Source organism: Pseudophryne corroboree, unplaced genomic scaffold, assembly GCF_028390025.1.
Source record: "Pseudophryne corroboree isolate aPseCor3 unplaced genomic scaffold, aPseCor3.hap2 scaffold_396, whole genome shotgun sequence".
Taxonomy (NCBI): domain Eukaryota; kingdom Metazoa; phylum Chordata; class Amphibia; order Anura; family Myobatrachidae; genus Pseudophryne; species Pseudophryne corroboree.
In genome coordinates, this window is record NW_026970037.1 from 465,502 (window position 1) to 484,824 (window position 19,323).

At 50.0% G+C, this 19,323-nt stretch overlaps 25 non-coding genes and 3 pseudogenes across 25 annotated transcripts; all 28 read right to left on the bottom strand.

Annotated features, from left to right (window-relative positions):
- Positions 1-579: 579 nt before the first annotated feature.
- On the bottom strand, positions 580-742 carry LOC135023166 (U1 spliceosomal RNA). Its single transcript, XR_010220171.1, has one exon. It is a non-coding gene; the product is annotated as a U1 spliceosomal RNA (small nuclear RNA).
- Positions 743-884: 142 nt separating this feature from the next.
- Positions 885-1,048, bottom strand: LOC135023073 (U1 spliceosomal RNA). The gene has a single exon (XR_010220082.1). It is a non-coding gene; the product is annotated as a U1 spliceosomal RNA (small nuclear RNA).
- A 674-nt stretch (positions 1,049-1,722) lies between these two features.
- Positions 1,723-1,885, bottom strand: LOC135023227 (U1 spliceosomal RNA). Its single transcript, XR_010220229.1, has one exon. It is a non-coding gene; the product is annotated as a U1 spliceosomal RNA (small nuclear RNA).
- A 152-nt stretch (positions 1,886-2,037) lies between these two features.
- On the bottom strand, positions 2,038-2,201 carry LOC135023107 (U1 spliceosomal RNA). The gene has a single exon (XR_010220114.1). It is a non-coding gene; the product is annotated as a U1 spliceosomal RNA (small nuclear RNA).
- A 674-nt stretch (positions 2,202-2,875) lies between these two features.
- Positions 2,876-3,038, bottom strand: LOC135023249 (U1 spliceosomal RNA). The gene has a single exon (XR_010220251.1). It is a non-coding gene; the product is annotated as a U1 spliceosomal RNA (small nuclear RNA).
- A 152-nt stretch (positions 3,039-3,190) lies between these two features.
- On the bottom strand, positions 3,191-3,354 carry LOC135023127 (U1 spliceosomal RNA). The gene has a single exon (XR_010220134.1). It is a non-coding gene; the product is annotated as a U1 spliceosomal RNA (small nuclear RNA).
- A 698-nt stretch (positions 3,355-4,052) lies between these two features.
- LOC135023328 (U1 spliceosomal RNA) lies at positions 4,053-4,188 on the bottom strand (annotated as a pseudogene).
- A 152-nt stretch (positions 4,189-4,340) lies between these two features.
- LOC135023108 (U1 spliceosomal RNA) lies at positions 4,341-4,504 on the bottom strand. The gene has a single exon (XR_010220115.1). It is a non-coding gene; the product is annotated as a U1 spliceosomal RNA (small nuclear RNA).
- A 674-nt stretch (positions 4,505-5,178) lies between these two features.
- Positions 5,179-5,341, bottom strand: LOC135023271 (U1 spliceosomal RNA). The gene has a single exon (XR_010220271.1). It is a non-coding gene; the product is annotated as a U1 spliceosomal RNA (small nuclear RNA).
- Positions 5,342-5,490: 149 nt separating this feature from the next.
- On the bottom strand, positions 5,491-5,654 carry LOC135023004 (U1 spliceosomal RNA). The gene has a single exon (XR_010220013.1). It is a non-coding gene; the product is annotated as a U1 spliceosomal RNA (small nuclear RNA).
- Positions 5,655-6,328: 674 nt separating this feature from the next.
- Positions 6,329-6,491, bottom strand: LOC135023200 (U1 spliceosomal RNA). Its single transcript, XR_010220204.1, has one exon. It is a non-coding gene; the product is annotated as a U1 spliceosomal RNA (small nuclear RNA).
- Positions 6,492-6,643: 152 nt separating this feature from the next.
- Positions 6,644-6,807, bottom strand: LOC135023049 (U1 spliceosomal RNA). The gene has a single exon (XR_010220058.1). It is a non-coding gene; the product is annotated as a U1 spliceosomal RNA (small nuclear RNA).
- Positions 6,808-7,481: 674 nt separating this feature from the next.
- On the bottom strand, positions 7,482-7,644 carry LOC135023228 (U1 spliceosomal RNA). The gene has a single exon (XR_010220230.1). It is a non-coding gene; the product is annotated as a U1 spliceosomal RNA (small nuclear RNA).
- A 152-nt stretch (positions 7,645-7,796) lies between these two features.
- LOC135023109 (U1 spliceosomal RNA) lies at positions 7,797-7,960 on the bottom strand. Its single transcript, XR_010220116.1, has one exon. It is a non-coding gene; the product is annotated as a U1 spliceosomal RNA (small nuclear RNA).
- Positions 7,961-8,634: 674 nt separating this feature from the next.
- LOC135023250 (U1 spliceosomal RNA) lies at positions 8,635-8,797 on the bottom strand. The gene has a single exon (XR_010220252.1). It is a non-coding gene; the product is annotated as a U1 spliceosomal RNA (small nuclear RNA).
- Positions 8,798-8,949: 152 nt separating this feature from the next.
- On the bottom strand, positions 8,950-9,113 carry LOC135023128 (U1 spliceosomal RNA). The gene has a single exon (XR_010220135.1). It is a non-coding gene; the product is annotated as a U1 spliceosomal RNA (small nuclear RNA).
- A 698-nt stretch (positions 9,114-9,811) lies between these two features.
- Positions 9,812-9,947, bottom strand: LOC135023299 (U1 spliceosomal RNA; annotated as a pseudogene).
- A 152-nt stretch (positions 9,948-10,099) lies between these two features.
- Positions 10,100-10,263, bottom strand: LOC135023110 (U1 spliceosomal RNA). Its single transcript, XR_010220117.1, has one exon. It is a non-coding gene; the product is annotated as a U1 spliceosomal RNA (small nuclear RNA).
- A 674-nt stretch (positions 10,264-10,937) lies between these two features.
- On the bottom strand, positions 10,938-11,100 carry LOC135023272 (U1 spliceosomal RNA). The gene has a single exon (XR_010220272.1). It is a non-coding gene; the product is annotated as a U1 spliceosomal RNA (small nuclear RNA).
- A 152-nt stretch (positions 11,101-11,252) lies between these two features.
- LOC135023005 (U1 spliceosomal RNA) lies at positions 11,253-11,416 on the bottom strand. Its single transcript, XR_010220014.1, has one exon. It is a non-coding gene; the product is annotated as a U1 spliceosomal RNA (small nuclear RNA).
- Positions 11,417-12,090: 674 nt separating this feature from the next.
- On the bottom strand, positions 12,091-12,253 carry LOC135023202 (U1 spliceosomal RNA). Its single transcript, XR_010220206.1, has one exon. It is a non-coding gene; the product is annotated as a U1 spliceosomal RNA (small nuclear RNA).
- Positions 12,254-12,405: 152 nt separating this feature from the next.
- On the bottom strand, positions 12,406-12,569 carry LOC135023044 (U1 spliceosomal RNA). The gene has a single exon (XR_010220052.1). It is a non-coding gene; the product is annotated as a U1 spliceosomal RNA (small nuclear RNA).
- Positions 12,570-13,267: 698 nt separating this feature from the next.
- Positions 13,268-13,403, bottom strand: LOC135023300 (U1 spliceosomal RNA; annotated as a pseudogene).
- Positions 13,404-16,847: 3,444 nt separating this feature from the next.
- LOC135023008 (U1 spliceosomal RNA) lies at positions 16,848-17,011 on the bottom strand. The gene has a single exon (XR_010220017.1). It is a non-coding gene; the product is annotated as a U1 spliceosomal RNA (small nuclear RNA).
- A 671-nt stretch (positions 17,012-17,682) lies between these two features.
- Positions 17,683-17,845, bottom strand: LOC135023332 (U1 spliceosomal RNA). The gene has a single exon (XR_010220303.1). It is a non-coding gene; the product is annotated as a U1 spliceosomal RNA (small nuclear RNA).
- A 152-nt stretch (positions 17,846-17,997) lies between these two features.
- On the bottom strand, positions 17,998-18,161 carry LOC135022998 (U1 spliceosomal RNA). The gene has a single exon (XR_010220007.1). It is a non-coding gene; the product is annotated as a U1 spliceosomal RNA (small nuclear RNA).
- Positions 18,162-18,832: 671 nt separating this feature from the next.
- LOC135023316 (U1 spliceosomal RNA) lies at positions 18,833-18,995 on the bottom strand. Its single transcript, XR_010220292.1, has one exon. It is a non-coding gene; the product is annotated as a U1 spliceosomal RNA (small nuclear RNA).
- Positions 18,996-19,147: 152 nt separating this feature from the next.
- Positions 19,148-19,311, bottom strand: LOC135023045 (U1 spliceosomal RNA). Its single transcript, XR_010220053.1, has one exon. It is a non-coding gene; the product is annotated as a U1 spliceosomal RNA (small nuclear RNA).
- Positions 19,312-19,323: the final 12 nt, after the last annotated feature.

Here is a 19,323-nt window from a genome sequence, read left to right on the forward strand (position 1 = left end):
CTGGGGACAACAACTGCAGGGAGAACACATATTTTCAGATGAACATGGGAGGGCAGAAGGCTGCCTAATACTGAAGCACCCCCAAACAACAAACCAAATGCAACTACTAGTGCAAGCATTCCTGGGGGAAGGCCTGCAGCAGACGGATTTGCATATGGTGATGTCATCCAAGCAGTGGGTCAAAGTTGGCTTCAACCCTCGTCTGCATATGAAAATAAAAAAGGGGTGTGCAGGGCATGGCTGCCTTTTGCGGCGCTTGGATGACCCCTAGTTCGCATTAAACACCTCCACCCTCCTTCGGTGTGGGGCTCATGTTGGCTATGCCCCAGCCCCTGAAGCATTCAAGCTGATTTCTTGCAGCAGCTGGGCACTGTAACAGCTCCAGAGCTGCTCTGTAAAGCAAGTAAAAGGGTGTGGGCCCTGCAGCACTACCTGTAGTTTGCATTGTGCGTTGGAAGGCACAAAGTAAGCAGACGGGGAAGTCAGGATAGTGCACAAGGGCATAGAAGGGAGCGGCTGAAGAAAAGAGAAGTGGAAACAGACAGCAAACTAGGCTGGAGAGAGACCTGAGACAAAGAGATCTGAATTATACGAGAGCCGACCAGGGGAAACACAAATTATGCAGTCAAGTTTCCCACATTTGGGGAAATCGCAGGGGCAGCACACCCAGAGTGCAATGGGTGAGCCTTGCCCTGGGAGAAGCACCTTCATGATCATAGTATCTCACCTGGCAGGTAAGTAGGAGTTGGGCTAGAGCTGGGGAGGGTCTCTGCTCGGGCACCCCCCTGTCAAGTGAAGGAGATCCAACTGAGGCAGCACAAGGGAACTCTCAAAAGAAGAACAAGGCTCTGAAACAAAGAAATCTGACTTTTACCAGAGCTGACCAGAGGAAAACACAAACACAGTCCCCCACTACCACAAATAAAGCAGTCGAGTTTCCCACATTTGGGGAAATCACAGGGGTCAGCATACCCAGAATGCAATGAATGAACCTCACCCTGGGAGAATAATCTTCATGACCATGGTATCTCCTATGCAAAATAAGTATGATTTGGGATAGAGCTGGGGAGGGCCGCTGCTCAGGCACATCTCTGTCAAGTTAAGGAGATTCAACTGAGGCAGCACAAGGGAACTCTCATCTAGGGACAACAACTGCAGGGAGAACACATATTTTCAGATGAACATGGGAGGGCAGAAGGCTGCCTAATACTGAAGCACCCCCAAACAACAAACCAAATGCAACAACTAGTGCAAGCATTCCTGGGGGAAGGCCTGCCGCAGATGGATTTGCATATGGTGATGTCATCCAAGCAGTGGGTCAAAGTTGGCTTCAACCCTCGTCTGCATATGAAAACAGAAAAGGGGCGTGCAGGGCATGGTGGCCTTTTGCTGCGCTTGTCTGACCCCTAGTTTGCATTAAACACCTCCACCCTCCTTCGGTGTGGGGCTCATGTTGGCTATGCCCCAGCCCCTGAAGCATTCAAGCTGATTTCTTGCAGCAGCTTGGCACTGCAACAGCTCCAGAGCTGCTCTGTAAGGCAAGTAAAAGGGTGTGGGCCCTGCAGCACTACCTGTAGTTTGCATTGTGCATTGGAAGGCACAAAGTAAGCAGACGGGAGGAGAAGTCAGGATAGTGCACAAGGGTATAGAAGGGAGCGGCTGAAGAAAAGAGAAGTGGAAACAGACAGCAAACTAGGCTGGAGAGAGACCTGAGACAAAGAGATCTGAATTATACGAGAGCCGACCAGGGGAAACACAAATTATGCAGTCAAGTTTCCCACATTTGGGGAAATCGCAGGAGCAGCACACCCAGAGTACAATGGGTGAGCCTTGCCCTGGGAGAAGCACCTTCATGATCATAGTATCTCACCTGGCAGGTAAGTAGGAGTTGGGCTAGAGCTGGGGAGGGTCGCTGCTCGGGCACCCCCCTGTAAAGTGAAGGAGATCCAACTGAGGCAGCACAAGGGAACTCTCGAAAGAAGAACAAGGCTAAAGGAAAATCTGAGACAAAGAAATCTGACTTTTACCAGAGCTGACCAGAGGAAAGCACAAACACAGTCTCCCACTACCACAAATAATGCAGTCAAGTTTCCCACATTTGGGGAAATCACAGGGGTCAGCATACCCAAAATGCAATGAATGAACCTCACCCTGGGAGAAAAATCTTCATGACCATGGTATCTCCTATGCAAAATAAGTATGATTTGGAATAGGGCTGGGGAGGGCCGCTGCTCATGCACATCTCTGTCAAGTAAAGGAGATTCAACTGAGGCAGCACAAGGGAACTCTCATCTTGGGACAACAACTGCAGGGAGAACATATATTTTCAGATGAACATGGGAGGGCAGAAGGCTGCCTAATACTGAAGCACCCCCAAACAACAAACCAAATGCAACAACTAGTGCAAGCATTCCTGGGGGAAGGCCTGCCGCAGATGGATTTGCATATGGTGATGTCATCCAAGCAGTGGGTCAAAGTTGGCTTCAACCCTCGTCTGCATATGAAAAGAGAAAAGGGGCGTGCAGGGCATGGTGGCCTTTTGCGGCGCTTGGCTGACCCCTAGTTTGCATTAAACACCTCCACCCTCCTTTGGTGTGGGGCTCATGTTGGCTATGCCCCAGCCCCTGAAGCATTCAAGCTGATTTCTTGCAGCAGCTGGGCACTGTAACAGCTCCAGAGCTGCTCTGTAAGGCAAGTAAAAGGGTCTGGGCCCTGCAGCACTACCTGTAGATCGCATTGTGCGTTGGAAGGCACAAAGTAAGCAGACAGGAGGAGAAGTCAGGATAGTGCGCAAGGGCATAGAAGGGAGCGGCTCAAGAAAAGAGAAGTGGAAACAGACAGCAAACTAGGCTGGAGAGAGACCTGAGACAAAGAGATCTGAATTATACGAGAGCCGACCAGGGGAAACACAAATTATGCAGTCAAGTTTCCCACATTTGGGGAAATCGCAGGGGCAGCACACCCAGAGTGCAATGGGTGAGCCTTGCCCTGGGAGAAGCACCTTCATAATCATAGTATCTCACCTGGCAGGTAAGTAGGAGTTGGGCTAGAGCTGGGGAGGGTCGCTGTTCGGGCACCCCCCTGTGAAGTGAAGGAGATCCAACTGAGGTAGCACAAGGGAACTCTCGAAAGAAGAACAAGGCTAGAGGAAGATCTGAGACAAAGAAATCTGACTTTTTCCAGAGCTGACCAGAGGAAAGCACAAACACAGTCCCCCACTACCACAAATAATGCTGTCGAGTTTCCCACATTTGGGGAAATCACAGGGGTCAGCATACCCAGAATGCAATGAATGAACCTCACCTTGGGAGAACAATCTTCATGACCATGGTATCGCCTATGCAAAATAAGTATGATTTGGGATAGGGCTGGGGAGGGCCGCTGCTCAGGCACATCTCTGTCAAGTAAAGGAGATTCAACTGAGGCAGCACAAGGGAACTCTCATCTGGGGACAACAACTGCAGGGAGAACACATATTTTCTGATGAACATGTGAGGGCAGAAGGCTGCCTAATACTGAAGCACCCCCAAACAACAAACCAAATGCAACAACTAGTGCAAGCATTCCTGGGGGAAGGCCTGCAGCAGATGGATTTGCATATGGTGATGTCATCCAAGCAGTGGGTCAAAGTTGGCTTCAACCCTCGTCTGCATATGAAAAGAGAAAAGGGGCGTGCAGGGCATGGCGGCCTTTTGCAGCGCTTGGATGACCCCTAGTTCGCATTACACACCTCCACCCTCCTTCGGTGTGGGGCTCATGTTGGCTATGCCCCAGCCCCTGAAGCATTCAAGCTGATTTCTTGCAGCAGCTGGGCACTGTAACTGCTCCAGAGCTACTCTGTAAGGCAAGTAAAAGGGTGTGGACCCTGCAGCACTACCTGTAGTTCGCATTGTGCGTTGGAAGGCACGAAGTAAGCAGACGGGAGAAGTCAGGATAGTGCGCAAGGGCATAGAAGGGAGCGGCTCAAGAAAAGAGAAGTGGAAACAGACAGCAAACTAGGCTGGAGAGAGACCTGAGACAAAGAGATCTGAATTATACGAGAGCCGACGAGGGGAAACACAAATTATGCAGTCAAGTTTCCCACATTTGGGGAAATCGCAGGAGCAGCACACCCAGAGTGCAATGGTTGAGCCTTGCCCTGGGAGAAGCACCTTCATGATCATAGTATCTCACCGGGCAGGTAAGTAGGAGTTGGGCTAGAGCTGGGGAGGGTCGCTGCTCGGGTTCCCCCCTGTGAAGTGAAGGAGATCCAACTGAGGCAGCACCAGGGAACTCTTGAAAGAAGAACAAGGCTAGAGGAAGATCTGAGACAAAGAAATCTGACTTTTACCAGAGCTGACCAGAGGAAAGCACAAACACAGTCTCCCACTACCACAAATAATGCAGTCAAGTTTCCCACATTTGGGGAAATCACAGGGGTCAGCATACCCAAAATGCAATGAATGAACCTCACCCTGGGAGAAAAATCTTCATGACCATGGTATCTCCTATGCAAAATAAGTATGATTTGGAATAGGGCTGGGGAGGGCCGCTGCTCATGCACATCTCTGTCAAGTAAAGGAGATTCAACTGAGGCAGCACAAGGGAACTCTCATCTTGGGACAACAACTGCAGGGAGAACATATATTTTCAGATGAACATGGGAGGGCAGAAGGCTGCCTAATACTGAAGCACCCCCAAACAACAAACCAAATGCAACAACTAGTGCAAGCATTCCTGGGGGAAGGCCTGCCGCAGATGGATTTGCATATGGTGATGTCATCCAAGCAGTGGGTTAAAGTTGGCTTCAACCCTCGTCTGCATATGAAAAGAGAAAAGGGGCGTGCAGGGCATGGTGGCCTTTTGCGGCGCTTGGCTGACCCCTAGTTTGCATTAAACACCTCCACCCTCCTTTGGTGTGGGGCTCATGTTGGCTATGCCCCAGCCCCTGAAGCATTCAAGCTGATTTCTTGCAGCAGCTGGGCACTGTAACAGCTCCAGAGCTGCTCTGTAAGGCAAGTAAAAGGGTGTGGGCCCTGCAGCACTACCTGTAGTTCGCATTGTGCGTTGGAAGGCACAAAGTAAGCAGACAGGAGGAGAAGTCAGGATAGTGCGCAAGGGCATAGAAGGGAGCGGCTCAAGAAAAGAGAAGTGGAAACAGACAGCAAACTAGGCTGGAGAGAGACCTGAGACAAAGAGATCTGAATTATACGAGAGCCGACCAGGGGAAACACAAATTATACAGTCAAGTTTCCCACATTTGGGGAAATCGCAGGAGCAGCACACCCAGAGTGCAATGGGTTAGCCTTGCCCTGGGAGAAGCACCTTCATGATCATAGTATCTCACCTGGCAGGTAAGTAGGAGTTGGGCTAGAGCTGGGGAGGGTCGCTGCTCGGGTACCCCCCTGTAAAGTGAAGGAGATCCAACTAAGGCAGCACAAGGGAACTCTCGAAAGAACAAGGCTAGAGGAAAATCTGAGACAAAGAAATCTGACTTTTACCAGAGCTGACCAGAGGAAAGCACAAACACAGTCCCCCACTACCACAAATAATGCAGCTGAGTTTCCCACATTTGGGGAAATCACAGGGGTCAGCATACCCAAAATGCAATGAATGAACCTCACCCTGGGAGAAAAATCTTCATGACCATGGTATCTCCTATGCAAAATAAGTATGATTTGGAATAGGGCTGGGGAGGGCCGCTGCTCATGCACATCTCTGTCAAGTAAAGGAGATTTAACTGAGGCAGCACAAGGGAACTCTCATCTGGGGACAACAACTGCAGGGAGAACACATATTTTCAGATGAACATGGGAGGGCAGAAGGCTGCCTAATACTGAAGCACCCCCAAACAACAAACCAAATGCAACAACTAGTGCAAGCATTCCTGGGGGAAGTTCTGCAGAAGACGGATTTGCATACGGTGATGTCATCCAAGCAGTGGGTCAAAGTTGGCTTCAACCCTCATCTGCATATGAAAAGAGAAAAGGGGCGTGCAGGGCATGGCGGCCTTTTGCGGTGCTTGGATGACCCCTAGTTCGCATTAAACACCTCCACCCTCCTTTGGTGTGGGGCTCATGTTGGCCATGCCCCATCCCCTGAAGCATTCAAGCTGATTTCTTGCAGCAGCTGGGCACTGTAACAGCTCCAGAGCTGCTCTGTAAGGCAAGTAAAAGGGTGTGGGCCCTGCAGCACTACCTGTAGTTTGCATTGTGCATTGGAAGGCACAAAGTAAGCAGACGGGAGGAGAAGTCAGGATAGTGCACAAGGGTATAGAAGGGAGCGGCTGAAGAAAAGAGAAGTGGAAACAGACAGCAAACTAGGCTGGAGAGAGACCTGAGACAAAGAGATCTGAATTATACGAGAGCCGACCAAGGGAAACACAAATTATGCAGTCAAGTTTCCCACATTTGGGGAAATCGCAGGGGCAGCACACCCAGAGTGCAATGGGTGAGCCTTGCCCTGGGAGAAGCACCTTCATGATCATAGTATCTCACCTGGCAGGTAAGTAGGAGTTGGGCTAGAGCTGGGGAGGGTCGCTGTTCGGGCACCCCCCTGTCAAGTGAAAGAGATCCAACTGAGGCAGCACAAGGGAACTCTCGAAAGAAGAACAAGGCTAGAGGAAGATCTGAGACAAAGAAATCTGACTTTTTCCAGAGCTGGCCAGAGGAAAGCACAAACACAGTCCCCCACTACCACAAATAATGCAGTCGAGTTTCCCACATTTGGGGAAATCACAGGGGTCAGCAAACCCAGAATGCAATGAATGAACCTCACCCTGGGAGAACAATCTTCATGACCATGGTATCGCCTATGCAAAATAAGTATGATTTGGGATAGGGCTGGGGAGGGCCGCTGCTCAGGCACATCTCTGTCAAGTAAAGGAGATTCAACTGAGGCAGCACAAGGGAACTCTCATCTGGGGACAACAACTGCAGGGAGAACACATATTTTCAGATGAACATGTGAGGGCAGAAGGCTGCCTAATACTGAAGCACCCCCAAACAACAAACCAAATGCAACAACTAGTGCAAGCATTCCTGGGGGAAGGCCTGCAGCAGATGGATTTGCATATGGTGATGTCATCCAAGCAGTGGGTCAAAGTTGGCTTCAACCCTCGTCTGCATATGAAAAGAGAAAAGGGGCGTGCAGGGCATGGCGGCCTTTTGCAGCGCTTGGATGACCCCTAGTTTGCATTACACACCTCCTCCCTCCTTCGGTGTGGGGCTCATGTTGGCTATGCCCCAGCCCCTGAAGCATTCAAGCTGATTTCTTGCAGCAGCTTGGCACTGCAACAGCTCCAGAGCTGCTCTGTAAGGCAAGTAAAAGGGTGTGGGCCCTGCAGCACTACCTGTAGTTTGCATTGTGCATTGGAAGGCACAAAGTAAGCAGACGGGAGGAGAAGTCAGGATAGTGCACAAGGGTATAGAAGGGAGCGGCTGAAGAAAAGAGAAGTGGAAACAGACAGCAAACTAGGCTGGAGAGAGACCTGAGACAAAGAGATCTGAATTATACGAGAGCCGACCAGGGGAAACACAAATTATGCAGTCAAGTTTCCCACATTTGGGGAAATCGCAGGAGCAGCACACCCAGAGTACAATGGGTGAGCCTTGCCCTGGGAGAAGCACCTTCATGATCATAGTATCTCACCTGGCAGGTAAGTAGGAGTTGGGCTAGAGCTGGGGAGGGTCGCTGCTCGGGCACCCCCCTGTAAAGTGAAGGAGATCCAACTGAGGCAGCACAAGGGAACTCTCGAAAGAAGAACAAGGCTAAAGGAAAATCTGAGACAAAGAAATCTGACTTTTACCAGAGCTGACCAGAGGAAAGCACAAACACAGTCTCCCACTACCACAAATAATGCAGTCAAGTTTCCCACATTTGGGGAAATCACAGGGGTCAGCATACCCAAAATGCAATGAATGAACCTCACCCTGGGAGAAAAATCTTCATGACCATGGTATCTCCTATGCAAAATAAGTATGATTTGGAATAGGGCTGGGGAGGGCCGCTGCTCATGCACATCTCTGTCAAGTAAAGGAGATTCAACTGAGGCAGCACAAGGGAACTCTCATCTTGGGACAACAACTGCAGGGAGAACATATATTTTCAGATGAACATGGGAGGGCAGAAGGCTGCCTAATACTGAAGCACCCCCAAACAACAAACCAAATGCAACAACTAGTGCAAGCATTCCTGGGGGAAGGCCTGCCGCAGATGGATTTGCATATGGTGATGTCATCCAAGCAGTGGGTCAAAGTTGGCTTCAACCCTCGTCTGCATATGAAAAGAGAAAAGGGGCGTGCAGGGCATGGTGGCCTTTTGCGGCGCTTGGCTGACCCCTAGTTTGCATTAAACACCTCCACCCTCCTTTGGTGTGGGGCTCATGTTGGCTATGCCCCAGCCCCTGAAGCATTCAAGCTGATTTCTTGCAGCAGCTGGGCACTGTAACAGCTCCAGAGCTGCTCTGTAAGGCAAGTAAAAGGGTCTGGGCCCTGCAGCACTACCTGTAGATCGCATTGTGCGTTGGAAGGCACAAAGTAAGCAGACAGGAGGAGAAGTCAGGATAGTGCGCAAGGGCATAGAAGGGAGCGGCTCAAGAAAAGAGAAGTGGAAACAGACAGCAAACTAGGCTGGAGAGAGACCTGAGACAAAGAGATCTGAATTATACGAGAGCCGACCAGGGGAAACACAAATTATGCAGTCAAGTTTCCCACATTTGGGGAAATCGCAGGGGCAGCACACCCAGAGTGCAATGGGTGAGCCTTGCCCTGGGAGAAGCACCTTCATAATCATAGTATCTCACCTGGCAGGTAAGTAGGAGTTGGGCTAGAGCTGGGGAGGGTCGCTGTTCGGGCACCCCCCTGTGAAGTGAAGGAGATCCAACTGAGGTAGCACAAGGGAACTCTCGAAAGAAGAACAAGGCTAGAGGAAGATCTGAGACAAAGAAATCTGACTTTTTCCAGAGCTGACCAGAGGAAAGCACAAACACAGTCCCCCACTACCACAAATAATGCTGTCGAGTTTCCCACATTTGGGGAAATCACAGGGGTCAGCATACCCAGAATGCAATGAATGAACCTCACCTTGGGAGAACAATCTTCATGACCATGGTATCGCCTATGCAAAATAAGTATGATTTGGGATAGGGCTGGGGAGGGCCGCTGCTCAGGCACATCTCTGTCAAGTAAAGGAGATTCAACTGAGGCAGCACAAGGGAACTCTCATCTGGGGACAACAACTGCAGGGAGAACACATATTTTCTGATGAACATGTGAGGGCAGAAGGCTGCCTAATACTGAAGCACCCCCAAACAACAAACCAAATGCAACAACTAGTGCAAGCATTCCTGTGGGAAGGCCTGCAGCAGATGGATTTGCATATGGTGATGTCATCCAAGCAGTGGGTCAAAGTTGGCTTCAACCCTCGTCTGCATATGAAAAGAGAAAAGGGGCGTGCAGGGCATGGCGGCCTTTTGCAGCGCTTGGATGACCCCTAGTTCGCATTACACACCTCCACCCTCCTTCGGTGTGGGGCTCATGTTGGCTATGCCCCAGCCCCTGAAGCATTCAAGCTGATTTCTTGCAGCAGCTGGGCACTGTAACTGCTCCAGAGCTACTCTGTAAGGCAAGTAAAAGGGTGTGGACCCTGCAGCACTACCTGTAGTTCGCATTGTGCGTTGGAAGGCACGAAGTAAGCAGACGGGAGAAGTCAGGATAGTGCGCAAGGGCATAGAAGGGAGCGGCTCAAGAAAAGAGAAGTGGAAACAGACAGCAAACTAGGCTGGAGAGAGACCTGAGACAAAGAGATCTGAATTATACGAGAGCCGACGAGGGGAAACACAAATTATGCAGTCAAGTTTCCCACATTTGGGGAAATCGCAGGAGCAGCACACCCAGAGTGCAATGGTTGAGCCTTGCCCTGGGAGAAGCACCTTCATGATCATAGTATCTCACCTGGCAGGTAAGTAGGAGTTGGGCTAGAGCTGGGGAGGGTCGCTGCTCGGGTTCCCCCCTGTGAAGTGAAGGAGATCCAACTGAGGCAGCACCAGGGAACTCTTGAAAGAAGAACAAGGCTAGAGGAAGATCTGAGACAAAGAAATCTGACTTTTACCAGAGCTGACCAGAGGAAAGCACAAACACAGTCTCCCACTACCACAAATAATGCAGTCAAGTTTCCCACATTTGGGGAAATCACAGGGGTCAGCATACCCAAAATGCAATGAATGAACCTCACCCTGGGAGAAAAATCTTCATGACCATGGTATCTCCTATGCAAAATAAGTATGATTTGGAATAGGGCTGGGGAGGGCCGCTGCTCATGCACATCTCTGTCAAGTAAAGGAGATTCAACTGAGGCAGCACAAGGGAACTCTCATCTTGGGACAACAACTGCAGGGAGAACATATATTTTCAGATGAACATGGGAGGGCAGAAGACTGCCTAATACTGAAGCACCCCCAAACAACAAACCAAATGCAACAACTAGTGCAAGCATTCCTGGGGGAAGGCCTGCCGCAGATGGATTTGCATATGGTGATGTCATCCAAGCAGTGGGTCAAAGTTGGCTTCAACCCTCGTCTGCATATGAAAAGAGAAAAGGGGCGTGCAGGGCATGGTGGCCTTTTGCGGCGCTTGGCTGACCCCTAGTTTGCATTAAACACCTCCACCCTCCTTTGGTGTGGGGCTCATGTTGGCTATGCCCCAGCCCCTGAAGCATTCAAGCTGATTTCTTGCAGCAGCTGGGCACTGTAACAGCTCCAGAGCTGCTCTGTAAGGCAAGTAAAAGGGTGTGGGCCCTGCAGCACTACCTGTAGTTCGCATTGTGCGTTGGAAGGCACAAAGTAAGCAGACAGGAGGAGAAGTCAGGATAGTGCGCAAGGGCATAGAAGGGAGCGGCTCAAGAAAAGAGAAGTGGAAACAGACAGCAAACTAGGCTGGAGAGAGACCTGAGACAAAGAGATCTGAATTATACGAGAGCCGACCAGGGGAAACACAAATTATACAGTCAAGTTTCCCACATTTGGGGAAATCGCAGGAGCAGCACACCCAGAGTGCAATGGGTTAGCCTTGCCCTGGGAGAAGCACCTTCATGATCATAGTATCTCACCTGGCAGGTAAGTAGGAGTTGGGCTAGAGCTGGGGAGGGTCGCTGCTCGGGTACCCCCCTGTAAAGTGAAGGAGATCCAACTAAGGCAGCACAAGGGAACTCTCGAAAGAAGAACAAGGCTAGAGGAAAATCTGAGACAAAGAAATCTGACTTTTACCAGAGCTGACCAGAGGAAAGCACAAACACAGTCCCCCACTACCACAAATAATGCAGCTGAGTTTCCCACATTTGGGGAAATCACAGGGGTCAGCATACCCAAAATGCAATGAATGAACCTCACCCTGGGAGAAAAATCTTCATGACCATGGTATCTCCTATGCAAAATAAGTATGATTTGGAATAGGGCTGGGGAGGGCCGCTGCTCATGCACATCTCTGTCAAGTAAAGGAGATTTAACTGAGGCAGCACAAGGGAACTCTCATCTGGGGACAACAACTGCAGGGAGAACACATATTTTCAGATGAACATGGGAGGGCAGAAGGCTGCCTAATACTGAAGCACCCCCAAACAACAAACCAAATGCAACAACTAGTGCAAGCATTCCTGGGGGAAGTTCTGCAGAAGACGGATTTGCATACGGTGATGTCATCCAAGCAGTGGGTCAAAGTTGGCTTCAACCCTCATCTGCATATGAAAAGAGAAAAGGGGCGTGCAGGGCATGGCGGCCTTTTGCGGTGCTTGGATGACCCCTAGTTCGCATTAAACACCTCCACCCTCCTTTGGTGTGGGGCTCATGTTGGCCATGCCCCATCCCCTGAAGCATTCAAGCTGATTTCTTGCAGCAGCTGGGCACTGTAACAGCTCCAGAGCTGCTCTGTAAGGCAAGTAAAAGGGTGTGGGCCCTGCAGCACTACCTGTAGTTTGCATTGTGCATTGGAAGGCACAAAGTAAGCAGACGGGAGGAGAAGTCAGGATAGTGCACAAGGGTATAGAAGGGAGCGGCTGAAGAAAAGAGAAGTGGAAACAGACAGCAAACTAGGCTGGAGAGAGACCTGAGACAAAGAGATCTGAATTATACGAGAGCCGACCAAGGGAAACACAAATTATGCAGTCAAGTTTCCCACATTTGGGGAAATCGCAGGGGCAGCACACCCAGAGTGCAATGGGTGAGCCTTGCCCTGGGAGAAGCACCTTCATGATCATAGTATCTCACCTGGCAGGTAAGTAGGAGTTGGGCTAGAGCTGGGGAGGGTCGCTGTTCGGGCACCCCCCTGTCAAGTGAAAGAGATCCAACTGAGGCAGCACAAGGGAACTCTCGAAAGAAGAACAAGGCTAGAGGAAGATCTGAGACAAAGAAATCTGACTTTTTCCAGAGCTGGCCAGAGGAAAGCACAAACACAGTCCCCCACTACCACAAATAATGCAGTCGAGTTTCCCACATTTGGGGAAATCACAGGGGTCAGCATACCCAGAATGCAATGAATGAACCTCACCCTGGGAGAACAATCTTCATGACCATGGTATCGCCTATGCAAAATAAGTATGATTTGGGATAGGGCTGGGGAGGGCCGCTGCTCAGGCACATCTCTGTCAAGTAAAGGAGATTCAACTGAGGCAGCACAAGGGAACTCTCATCTGGGGACAACAACTGCAGGGAGAACACATATTTTCAGATGAACATGTGAGGGCAGAAGGCTGCCTAATACTGAAGCACCCCCAAACAACAAACCAAATCCAACAACTAGTGCAAGCATTCCTGGGGGAAGGCCTGCAGCAGATGGATTTGCATATGGTGATGTCATCCAAGCAGTGGGTCAAAGTTGGCTTCAACCCTCGTCTGCATATGAAAAGAGAAAAGGGGCGTGCAGGGCATGGCGGCCTTTTGCAGCGCTTGGATGACCCCTAGTTTGCATTACACACCTCCTCCCTCCTTCGGTGTGGGGCTCATGTTGGCTATGCCCCAGCCCCTGAAGCATTCAAGCTGATTTCTTGCAGCAGCTGGGCACTGTAACTGCTCCAGAGCTACTCTGTAAGGCAAGTAAAAGGGTGTGGGCCCTGCAGCACTACCTGTAGTTCGCATTGTGCGTTGGAAGGCACGAAGTAAGCAGACGGGAGAAGTCAGGATAGTGCGCAAGGGCATAGAAGGGAGCGGCTCAAGAAAAGAGAAGTGGAAACAGACAGCAAACTAGGCTGGAGAGAGACCTGAGACAAAGAGATCTGAATTATACGAGAGCCGACGAGGGGAAACACAAATTATGCAGTCAAGTTTCCCACATTTGGGGAAATCGCAGGAGCAGCACACCCAGAGTGCAATGGTTGAGCCTTGCCCTGGGAGAAGCACCTTCATGATCATAGTATCTCACCTGGCAGGTAAGTAGGAGTTGGGCTAGAGCTGGGGAGGGTCGCTGCTCGGGTTCCCCCCTGTGAAGTGAAGGAGATCCAACTGAAGCAGCACCAGGGAACTCTCGAAAGAAGAACAAGGCTAGAGGAAGATCTGAGACAAAGAAATCTGACTTTTACCAGAGCTGACCAGAGGAAAGCACAAACACAGTCCCCCACTACCACAAATAATGCAGTCGAGTTTCCCACATTTGGGCTGGTGAGGGCCGCTGCTCAGGCACATCTCTGTCAAGTAAAGGAGATTCAACTGAGGCAGCACAAGGGAACTCTCATCTGGGGACAACAACTGCAGGGAGACCACATCTTTTCAGATGAACATGGGAGGGCGGAAGGCAGCCTAATACTGAAGCACCATCAAATATCAAACCATGGCCCTCATTCCGAGTTGATCGCTCGCAAGGCGATTTTAGCAGAGTTACACACGCTAAGCCGCCGCCTACTGGGAGTGAATCTTAGCTTCTTAAAATTGCGACCGATGTATTCGCAATATTGCGATTACAAACTACTTAGCAGTTTCAGAGTAGCTTCAGACTTACTCGGCATCTGCGATCAGTTCAGTGCTTGTCGTTCCTGGTTTGACGTCACAAACACTCCCAGAGTTCGCCCAGACACTCCCCCGTTTCTCCGGCCACTCCTGCGTTTTTTCCGGAAACTGTAGCGTTTTTTCCCACACGCCCATAAAACGGCCTGTTTCCGCCCAGTAACACCCATTTCCTGTCAATCACATTACGATCGCCGGAGCGAAGAAAAAGCCGTGAGTAAAAATACTTTCTTCATTGTAAAATTACTTGGCGCAGTCGCAGTGCGAATATTGCGCATGCGTACTAAGCAGAATTTCACTGCGATGCGATGAAATTTACAGAGCGAACGACTCGGAATGAGGGCCCATATGCAACAACTAGTACAAGCACTCCTGGGGGAAGGTCTGCAGCAGACGGATTTGCATACGGTGATGTAAATCCAAGCAGTGGGCCAAAGTTGACTGGAACCCTCATCTGCATATGAAAAGAGAAAAGGGGCATGCAGGGCATGGCGGCCTTTTGCAGTGCTTGGATGACCCCTAGTTCGCATTAAACACCTCCACCCTCCTTTGGTGTGGGGCTCATGTTGGCCATGCCCCATCCCCTGATGCATTCAAGCTGATTTCTTGCAGCAGCTGGGCACTGTAACAGCTCCAGAGCTGTTCTGTAAGGCAAGTAAAAGGGTGTGGGCCCTGCAGCACCACCTGTTGTTCGCATTGTGCGTTGGAAGGCACAAATTAAGCAGACGGGAGGAGAAGTCAGGATAGTGCGCAAGGGCATTCTTTTCTCTTAGTCCGGGGGCAAGGCTTCAAAATGGGGTCTGCAACGGAGGAGACACAGGGGGCGTGGTCACAGCAGCTTTTCTCTACAGTCTGCACCAGCAGGAGCCTACACCATTTTTTATGATCACGCTGAACTGCAGTGCGACTGCAATTACAGCATGGTCAAGAAGGGAGGCGTCATGCTGGGTGGCCATGCCCTGTCACTGTGCAGGAGCCAGCACCGCTCACACACTAGTCCCCGGGTGCAGCCCCCAACCCCCGGGACACCCGGAGCAACAAAATGTAGATTCAGGCCACCAGGCCACGCCCCTACCTATGAAACCATGCCTCCTTTTTACCATTGCGCTGTTTATCTGCGCGCACTGCATTACAATCTCCCTCGCCACCTCTCTGGGTGTCACCAGTGATAGTGACACCTCTGCCATGCTTGTAGCAGCTGGTCCTAAGATCTACGCCTCAAGCCCTGAGTGTTTGCCCTTGTGACTTGTTGATCATCATAGCGAAGCAGATGCTTACAGAAAACTGCAGGGGCTTAGATTGAAAATAAAAACAATTGATGGGTATAAGGTAGAGAGGAGCGGGTTCGGTTCTCCGAGAACCGAATTCCCCACGAACTCCACGTGGTTTACATTGGTCCGAGGCAGGCTCGGTTGTTCCTGCCTGACTCGGAAAACCTGAACAAGGGAAAATGTCATCATCCCGCTGTCAGATTCTCGTGAGATTCGGATTCCATATAAAGAGCTGCGCGTTGCTGCCATTTTTACTCGTGCATTGAAGAGAGAGCGGAGAGGACGTGGCTATGTTCTCTCAGTGGAAATCTCAATATCAGTGCTCAGTATCAGTGGTTACTTATTGCTGCTCAGTAATACTAGTAGTGTGTCTCTCCTGCTCAGTGTCAGTTCTCAGTAGTATCCTCATCAGTGCTCAGTATCACTGCTCATTGTCTTGTGCTGCATTGTGGTGCTCAGCATACTACAGTACATTACTAATAGTCCAGTGCTGCATCTTGCTGCTCAGTGTCAGTTCTAGTATCCTCATCAGTGCTCACTATCACTGCTCATTGCATTGTGGTGTTCTGTATACTACAGTAACATAGTAATATAGTATATATAGAGGAGCGGGTTCGGTTCTCCGAGAACCGAATTCCCGACGAACTCCACGTGGTTTACACTGGTCCGAGGCAGGCTCGGTTGTTCCCGCCTGACTCGGAAAACCTGAACAAGGGAAAATGTCATCATCCCGCTGTCGGATTCTCGCGAGATTCGGATTCCATATAAAGAGCTGCGCGTTGCCGCCATTTTTACTCGTGCATTGAAGAGAGAGCGGAGAGGACGTGGCTATGTTCTCTCAGTGGAAATCTCAATATCAGTGCTCAGTATCAGTGGTTACTTATTGCTGCTCAGTAATACTAGTAGTGTGTCTCTCCTGCTCAGTGTCAGTTCTCAGTAGTATCCTCATCAGTGCTCAGTATCACTGCTCATTGTCTTGTGCTGCATTGTGGTGCTCAGCATACTACAGTACATTACTAATAGTCCAGTGCTGCATCTTGCTGCTCAGTGTCAGTTCTAGTATCCTCATCAGTGCTCACTATCACTGCTCATTACATTGTGGTGTTCTGTATACTACAGTAACATAGTAATATAGTAACATATGGTAACATAGTTTTTGAGGTTGAATAGAGGCAAATTGCCCATCGTGTTCAACCTGTTTTAAGTTGTGATGATTCTACATACTTGCTGAATAATGTTTTATGACTAGTTAGCTACTATAACTCATGTTACCCCCGGATTAACCATGTTGATATTTTAAGTATTATAACCTTGGATAGCTTTTTCATTCAGAAATGTATCCATTCCTTTTTTAAATCCAATTACAGAGTCCGCCATTACCACCTTCCCTGGCAGGGAATTCCACATCCTGATTGCCCTAACAGTGAAGATCATAGTATCTCACCTGGCAGGTAAGTAGGAGTTGGGCTAGAGCTGTGGAGGATTGCTGCTCGGGCACCCCCTGTCAAGTGAAGGAGATCCAACTGAGGCAGCACAAGGGAACTCTCGAAAGAAGAACAAGGCTAGAGGAAGATCTGAGACAAAGAAATCTGACTTTTACCAGAGCTGACCAGAGGAAAGCACAAACACAGTCCCCCACTACCACAAATAATGCAGTCGAGTTTCCCACATTTGGGGAAATCACAGGGGTCAGCATACCCAGAGTGCAATGAATGAACCTCACCCTGGGAGAACAATCTTCATGACCATGGTATCTCCTATGCAAAATAAGTATGATTTGGGATAGGGCTGGGGAGGGCCGCTGCTCAGGCACATCTCTGTCAAGTAAAGGAGATTCAACTGAGGCAGCACAAGGGAACTCTCATCTGGGGACAACAACTGCAGGGAGAACACATATTTTCAGATGAACATGGGAGGGCAGAAGGCTGCCTAATACTGAAGCACCCCCAAACAACAAACCAAATGCAACTACTAGTGCAAGCATTCCTGGGGGAAGGCCTGCAGCAGACGGATTTGCATATGGTGATGTCATCCAAGCAGTGGGTCAAAGTTGGATTCAACCCTCGTCTGCATATGAAAATAAAAAAGGGGTGTGCAGGGCATGGCTGCCTTTTGCGGCGCTTGGATGACCCCTAGTTCGCATTAAACACCTCCACCCTCCTTCGGTGTGGGGCTCATGTTGGCTATGCCCCAGCCCCTGAAGCATTCAAGCTGATTTCTTGCAGCAGCTGGGCACTGTAACAGCTCCAGAGCTGCTCTGTAAAGCAAGTAAAAGGGTGTGGGCCCTGCAGCACTACCTGTAGTTTGCATTGTGCATTGGAAAGCACAAAGTAAGCAGACGGGAGAAGTAAGGATAGTGCGCAAGGCCATAGAATGGAGCGGCTTAAGAAAAGAGAAGTGGAAACAGACAGCAAACTAGGCTGGAGAGAGACCTGAGACAAAGAGATCTGAATTATACGAGAGCCGACCAGGGGAAACACAAATTATGCAGTCAAGTTTCCCACATTTGGGGAAATCGCAGGGGCAGCAAATCCAGAGTGCAATGGGTGAGCCTTGCCCTGGGAGAAGCACCTTCATGATTATAGTATCTCACCTGGCAGGTAAGTAGAAGTTGGGCTAGAGCTGGGGAGGGTCGCTGCTCGGGCACCCCCCTGTCAAGTGAAGGAGATCCAACTGAGGCAGCACAAGGGAACTCTCGAAAGAAGAACAAGGCTAGAGGAAGAACTGAAACAAAGAAATCTGACTTTTACCAGAGCTGACCAGAGGAAAGCACAAACACAGTCCCCCACTACCACAAATAATGCAGTTGAGTTTCCCACATTTGGGGAAATCACAGGGGTCAGCATACCCAGAATGCAATGAATGAACCTCACCCTGGGAGAACAATCTTCAAGACCATGGTCTCTCCTATGCAAAATAAGTATGATTTGGGATAGGGCTGGGGAGGGCCGCTGCTCAGGCACATCTCTGTCAAGTAAAGGAGATTCAACTGAGGCAGCACAAGGGAACTCTCATCTGGGGACAACAACTGCAGGGAGAACACATATTTTCAGATGAACATGGGAGGGCAGAAGGCTGCCTAATACTGAAGCACCCCCAAACAACAAACCAAATGCTACAACTAGTGCAAGCATTCCTGGGGGAAGGCCTGCAGCAGATGGATTTGCATATGGTGATGCCATCCAAGCAGTGGGTCAAAGTTGGCTTCAACCCTCGTCTGCATATGAAAAGAGAAAAGGGGCGTGCAGGGCATGGCGGCCTTTTGCGGCGCTTGGATGACCCCTAGTTAGCATTAAACACCTCCACCCTCCTTCGGTGTGGGGCTCATGTTGGCTATGCCCCAGCCCCTGAAGCATTCAAGCTGATTTCTTGCAGCAGCTGGGCACTGTAACTGCTCCAGAGCTGCTCTGTAAGGCAAGTAAAAGGGTGTGGGCCCTGCAGCACTACCTGTAGATTGCATTGTGCGTTGGAAGGCACGAAGTAAGCAGACGGGAGAAGTCAGGATAGTGCGCAAGGGCATAGAAGGGAGCGGCTCAAGAAAAGAGAAGTGGAAACAGACAGCAAACTAGGCTGGAGAGAGACCTGAGACAAAGAGATCTGAATTATACGAGAGCCGACCAAGGGAAACACAAATTATGCAGTCAAGTTTCCCACATTTGGGGAAATCACAGGGGCAGCACAACCAGAGTGCAATGGGTGAGCCTTGCCCTGGGAGAAGCACCTTCATGATCATAGTATCTCACCTGGCAGGTAAGTAGGAGTTGGGCTAGAGCTGGGGAGGGTCGCTGCTCGGGCACCCCCCTGTCAAGTGAAAGAGATCCAACTGAGGCAGCACAAGGGAACTCTCGAAAGAAGAACAAGGCTAGAGGAAGATCTGAGATAAAGAAATCTGATTTTTACCAGAGCTGACCAGAGGAAAGCACAAACACAGTCCCCCACTACCACAAATAATGCAGTCGAGTTTCCCACATTTGGGGAAATCACAGGGGTCAGCATACCCAGAATGCAATGAATGAACCTCACCCTGGGAGAACAATCTTCATGACCATGGTATCGCCTATGCAAAATAAGTATGATTTGGGATAG